We start from the raw sequence: 7,115 nt of genomic DNA on the forward strand, positions 1-7,115 counted from the left end.
CGGTACTACTCTTCCCGTATTAACTAGCATTTCTCCCATAACTATATTGACTCCTGAAGATTCCTTCTACCTCTTTTTTTCCCTCCTTTCGCTTTACTTTGTTGATCTTGGTTATTTTCAGGTTGTATGCCTAGTTGCTCATTCATTCCTATGTTTCCCTGATCTTGTTTTTCTTTATATTTTTGGAAGGTTTCCCTGTATAATTTTTTATCCTCTTCTGGGATGAACCTTTCGTCCAAGTGTCTCCATTTGTCTAGAAGTTTCCTCAGGATTTCTTCTTCTATCATTGTATCTTCCCCTTTACTCGTATATATTTCCATTACTTCATTTTCCTGGTTCTCCTCCTTTTCCTTTCCTACCTTTTCCGCTGTTTTGCTTTGGGTTTTTCGCTTTGTGTTATTTACGTCTTGTCTTGGTCTGCCTCCCTGTTCTTTTTCCTCTTGATAATCCATTACTCGGATCTCTTGATCTTCTTCTTCTACCTATAGGATTTCAAACCTATTTGCCTTATTTGTTTTCGCTGGTTGTTCTTTTCTTCCTTCCTTAGGGGTTTCCTTTGTGGGTTTTTTCATATATTTTATCTCCTAAAATGCATCATTATCTTCTTAATATTTCCTTTGTTGCTTAATCTTCTGTTCTTCCTCTTCTACGTTAAGGAGACATTCCTTGTAAAGGTGCCCATATTCATGTCATTTTCTGCATCAGAAGGGGATGTGCTCATAGTCCAGTGCCTGCTGCCACACCTCCTCATGGTATTCTAGCTCCATTGCCCTTGGAATAGGGTTCGCTATGTTCATATAGACACAGATTCTTGCATAAAAGGTATATCTTCCCTTCTTTATTGATTAATCTATTCTGACAAAGCTTCCTATGGTATTACCTATTCCTTCCAGAATCTCAGGGTCCCAGAAATCCATTGGTAATCCAAACAGTCTTACACACACTGGAGCTGCTAGGAATTTCTCTATATCAAGGTTGTAACATTCCTCCCAATACCTCATGAATAAACCTGCATTATTATGAAAATATGGACCATTTTCAAACACTCTTTATTTATCTTGTAGGTTTGAGAAGATTATCGTAAAGAAGCCTCGTGCGCCTAGCTTTAGCTCTATGTGGCCTTGGGGTTGCCATTTATATTGTATCCATCTTGTTAGGTCTTTTTCTGACGGCCATATGCCGATGAACTTGCATATTAATGCGTGGTCCTTCATATAGCTTCTATAGTTCTCGAGTTTATTCATGGGAATAACAAATCTCGGTTTTTCCACTGCACACAGTAAGCATTTGCCTTTGCTTCCTACCTGCCATCTTGCTCTGAGGACAGGTCCTTGTGTCTTTATTTCCTCCTCCAGTTTGTTGTTTCTCGTTTCTTCTCCTGCCGTTGCATCTCTATAGGAGGGGATCTCTCCCCTCGTGTTTTCCTCTATCATTACTATACTCTCTTGGTTTCAGTGCCGCTTGTCTGCCTGTTTTCGAGGTTTTCCACACCGCCTACCTCATGGCCGCATGACCATTAGGGTTGCAGAGCTCCAAAAAACCCTCATTGCCTTCGGGTTGTCTAATAAAACAAAACAAAAAAGTTAATCATATAAAAAATATATATTTTTTATTAAAAAATAAATCTAATAAATAAAAAATAAATCTAATAAACTAAATAAAATATTTAATTTTAGCGTTTAAAAACAAACAAACAAAAAATTATGTGCAACTTTTATTTTAATAATTTAAATTAAATTATTTTTAAAAAATAACTTTTTAACATAAACCAAGTCAACAGAGAATAAAATGAATGATAATAAACTAGCAATTGTCCCAAAAGGTACAAAGAGAGGCCGATAGGATTATTGAATTGGAATTGTTGAATTTTTCTAGAAGAGTTAATTGGTTTGTGGAAAACCTTGTTTTCTTGGACTGGATCATTGTGCAATTAATTTTCTTTAGATGTTTTGTTTATATCTATATTACAAGGAACACATTGAATGTCGTATTTCATTTCTGCTATCCTTACTAATATCCTTTCCGTGCTTTTTCTTAATCAATTTGATGAAATATTCCATTGTCCTTTGGTCAAAGTCCTCACGTGCATATTAGTGTACATCCCGGTAAGTTCAAAGCTTGAAAGCCAACCAAAAAAGTCAATGATAACCATCGTGCACATATTCAAATTCGTAATGTAAAACTGCCAGACAGAGTTCAGACAGATTACCTCCAAGATGGGTATCACCGTTTGTAGCCAAAACCTCAAAAACTCCATTGTCAATAGTCAGAACGCTGACATTAAATGTGCCACCACCAAGATCAAAAACAACAATATTTTTCTCTCCACCCTTCTTGTCCAAGCCATAAGCTATTGCTACATCTATGGATTCGTTGATAATACGAGCTACATTCAAGCCAAAAATAACACCAGCATCTTTCGTTGCTTGGCACTATGCATCAGTAAAATAAGTTGCGCAAGCCCACAAGTTAACAGTCACAATGCAGTCAACAATTGGTTACCCACAACCTCATAAAAAAAAAAAAAAAAAGTTGAAAAGAAAGCATACCAGGGACAGTGACCACAACATCCTTTATAGTCTTGCCAAGGAATGCTTCTACAGTCTCCTTCATCTTAGTCAAAATCATAACACTGATTTCCTGAGGGCTAAATACCTTTGTCTCTCCATCTCATACCTGAACTTGAATATAACGTTTCCCATCTTTGTTCACAATCTTGTATGGTACTAGTTTCATATCCTTCTGAACTTCTTTGTCTTCAAACCTATATAAAACAAATGTTTTCATTTAATTGTGCTCATCAAGTAAAAGTTTTAAATCATTTTCTTGAAGTTTGGACAGGGCAGAAATCAAATCCTGATCTGACCCCAACCAAAATGTTGCTTGACCCCTGACTTAACGTGCCAATTTCATGACTAACACCCTTGTAGATTCAATATCAAGGCGAGAATTGGACTTGCAATAAATATAATTCTCTAATGAATGGGCAAATCAGAGATCAGAGTTAGGCATTGACTATGGCCTGGTTTTTGGTAGCCTCTCCAATCAACCTCTCATTTTCCGTGAACACCACCCATGATGGGGTAATACAGTTACTTTGGTCATTGGCAATAATATCCACATGACCATTCTTGTAAACCACAACATGGGAGTAAGTAGTTCCCAGGTCTATACCAATCAATGATAAATGGCATTCTAATCAGAGTTTTTGCATAACAGGGCCAGGTTCAATGCACAGCAGAAAAGAAGGCAACTCAACCGATATTTGGAAAAAGCAGTGAAAGTGCAGTGCATGCTTGCCAAATGACATTTCAAATCAACGATTGAAAGCGTCTCACTTGATCGAACGGAGTAGGGTAAAAGTGTTGACGATTCTTGATGCATAGAAAGGCCTTTCGGCCTAATTAAATGGTGAACCATGACAATCAATAAATCAACGTAAACAACAATGGTGAATCTGCGTACATGTGATTATAAATTGGTCATTAGAAATTATATTAATTTAAACAAAAAAAATATAAGTTATATATAAATTTCACAATGGTGAATATGCGTACATGTGATTATAAATTGGTCATTAGATATTATATTAATTTAAACAAAAAAATATAAGTTATAAATAAATTGGTCATTTCAAGACAATATAGAAATTAGAAATTATGTGATTAATCATACTTTCTATTGTGGTTTATCATTTTTGAATTAGAATTATTTATTGTAGTTTATCTATTGTAGTTCATCCTTGATTGTGGTTCATCTTTTGGACAGAAATTATCTAAATATATTTTGGATTAATCATCAAAATTTCAAATAATTTATTGTGATTTATTCTCTGGACAGAAATTATCTAAATATATTTTGGTTTAATCGTCAAAATTTCAAACTATTTATTGTGATTATATTAGATTAATCATCAAAATTTCAAACCATTTATTGTGATTATATTTTGGATTAATCGTCAAAATTTCAAACCATTTATTTTGATTCATCCTCCATCTATTATGATTCATGATTCCTCCATGTATTGTGATTCATGATTCATCCTCCACACAAATCAACAAACATTTCTTAAAAATTATATTAATCTACATCCACAAACAAGCTTAACCTAAAACAAATGTAATGTAAATTTCAACAAGCTTAACATAAAGTAAATGTTAATGTTTTGTTAATGTTAGGATTTATCCACCAACCAACTTAACATAATAAAGAGAGAGGGGAAGCAAATGTTATGTTTTGTTAATGGTAGGATTTATCCACCAACCAACTTTAACATAATTTAACATAATAAAGAGAGAAGGGAAGCAAATGTTAAGATGTATCCTGAACATTAAATAAAGTTTGTTTTATGTTTTGTTAATGATAGGATTTATCCACCAACCAACTTAACATAACATAATAAAGAGAGAGGGTAAGCGAATGTTAGGATTTATCCTGAGCATTCAATCGGCAGGACTTAGATATCAAATGTTAGAAGTCAAGGGTCTACAGAAGAACGAATGCCAAATCTGGATAATCTCTTGGGACTCTCAAGAATAACCATCAGATCATCAATCGGTAGGACTTGGGATAAGAACAAATGGAAAATCTTGATATTCTCTTAGCTAAAAGTGTTTGGCTGAAGTTTTATGTGGTTTTTCTCTGCTTATAGTCCCACGCATTCAAAATGTGACGTGTATTCTGTTGGTTTGATGTTAAGTTTTACTGGCAACAATTATATTATGCTTGTTGGCAGATTGTTCCAATTATATTATGCTTGTTGGCAGTTTGTTCCAGCAAAGTCGTTCGCACAGGATGCACGATTCTCTTTAATAGTTTTGAGAATTTATTGTGCATAAACAATTGCGAGTTTTGAATCTGCTGCAGGTTATTGTTGAAGAGGTCTACTCTGTTTTGTTATATCAGCTAGTCTCGGGGTTCATCCAGCTAAGAACGAATGGAAAATCTTGAAAATCTCTTCGGAGGCCAAGAATAACCATCAGAACATCAATCGGTAGGACTTAGAATATCAAATGTTGGAAGTCTAGGACTTCGGATATCAATTGGTAAAGAATAACCATCAAAACATCAATCGGTAGGACTTAGAATATCAAATGCTGGAAGTCAAAGACTACGGATATCACATGTTCGAAGTCAATCAATCAGTAGAACTTGGATATAAATGTTGGAAGTCGAGGGTTTGGGGTTAGATAAGAACGAATGGAGACTTCAATCAGTAGGATTTGGATATCAAAGGTTGGAAGTCCAGGGTCTAGGGTTAGATAAGAACGAATGGCAATCTTTGATAATCTCATGGGAGGTTGGGAGACAAAGAATAACCATCAGAACATAAAATAGAATGTTGTCCTGTCAAGGCTCTAGATAGGAGGGAATGGGATGGCAATCATGATAATCCCATGGGAGGCCAAGAATAACCCTTGGAACAAAACATAAACGCACTCATAATCGACATAGTTGTTTTGGTATCTCCCACGTCCGAAGGTGGATCTATGATCTTTCTGGTTATCAACTGTTTTCGTTTCATTGCATATATTCTGGCAGTAACTGATACAGAACGCTCTAGCAATTCCAGAACATATAAAAATTCTCATATGGTACTTTTGCTTATTTGAAGATTTAAAATTTTAAATGCTCAGTCCCACACGCATCGGCAAAGAAATTGATAAACCTCAAACTCAAAACAAAGTTCCAAACCTTTGGCATAATCCTAGCGTACATATATTCATTGTTGCGCGAAGATCTTTCTGAATCTGACAAAGTTGTAGTTAGATAAAATTCATTGCACTGAATACAATACCTCTTCTTAGCTTGAAGATGGGCCCTTAGCTAGAGATTTCTCTGTAGGCACATTTGCTCGACGGCCAGATCTCAGAACCTATATTCTCGAGTTTCTGCTGTGAGACTGCGACCTAAAGATTCCTAGCTTGCTTTTGAGGTTCGGTTGCTACCTTAAGATTCCCAGCTTGTTTTTGAGGTTGGGTTACTGCTTCTGTGCAGGACGGCTCCCCTCACGGACCACCAAGACAAAATCTTTAATCAAAACCCCAAAATCATGAAGATCACTTGTAATTTATAAGCTCACCGGAGTCCGAGAGAAGGGAATTCTACGAAGAATCAACAGTCGCATGCGCCTCGGGAAAGGAGATAATGCGCGAAAACTCTGGTCAAAATTATCATATATTTCTCCAGCAAATGTGCGACTACTCCAAGTAGGATCATTTTCTGGGATCTACGAAAATTCAAGCAAGAAAATTATGAAGCGGTATGAGCATCACGCCATGTAATTTCAACTTTCATTTAAAAAAACAAAAAACAAAACAAAACGGCAAGGCTTAAGAAACGATTGAAATTTCAGGAAAAACTACTGAATTTAACTTCATTTTTTAATATTAAAATTAAAAACATAAAAACACTTTGGACATAGACACTGCAAATATGCGATGATTATTAAACACCTGAAATATCTTGGATTCATGCTTGGTTTCCGCTTAATTGCGAATAGATCAGAAAAGATAAAACAAAGCACATTTGTCTGCATGTCTTACCAGAAAGCGTAAATTTAATGAAACCTTATTTTTAGAGGAAACCAGAATGCCTTGCAAAACTCAAAATGCAAAGGAAATGACTCAGATCGTTCAAAACAAAGAAGAATTTAAACCAAAATGAAGGGAAAAAACGGCGTACCTGCAACGATAAATGGCATTCTGATCAAAGTTTTTGCATAACATGGCCAGGTTAATGCAAAACAGAAAATAAGGCAACTCAATTGATATTTGGAAAAAGCAGTCAAAGTGCAGTGCATGTTTGCTATAAATGTTTTTCTGATCAAAGTTTTTGCATAACAGGTCAGGTTCAATGAACAACAGAAAAGAAGGCATCTCAACTGTGATTTGGAAAAAGCAGTCAAAGTGCAGTGCATGCTTGCCAGATGACACTTCAAATCAACGGTTGAAAGTCTCTCACTTGATCAAACGGAGCAAATTATAAGTGTTGACGCTTGTTAATGCATAGGAAAGCCTATCGGCCTAAAAATAAGAAATAAATTATTAAAATTAAAGAATAAAAATATTATAATTAATATAATTTTCATAAATTTGAGATGCTTGGGAATATAA

General features: G+C 35.2%; 1 pseudogene; it reads right to left on the reverse strand.

Annotated features, from left to right (window-relative positions):
- Positions 1-1,451: 1,451 nt before the first annotated feature.
- Positions 1,452-6,703, reverse strand: LOC149259958 (luminal-binding protein-like; annotated as a pseudogene).
- Between the last annotated feature and the right edge of the window lie 412 nt (positions 6,704-7,115).

The sequence above is a fragment of the Pinus tabuliformis genome, chromosome 6, assembly GCF_031772625.1.
Source record: "Pinus tabuliformis cultivar Carrire ecotype Pingquan chromosome 6, CPIR1, whole genome shotgun sequence".
Lineage (NCBI taxonomy): Eukaryota > Viridiplantae > Streptophyta > Pinopsida > Pinales > Pinaceae > Pinus > Pinus tabuliformis.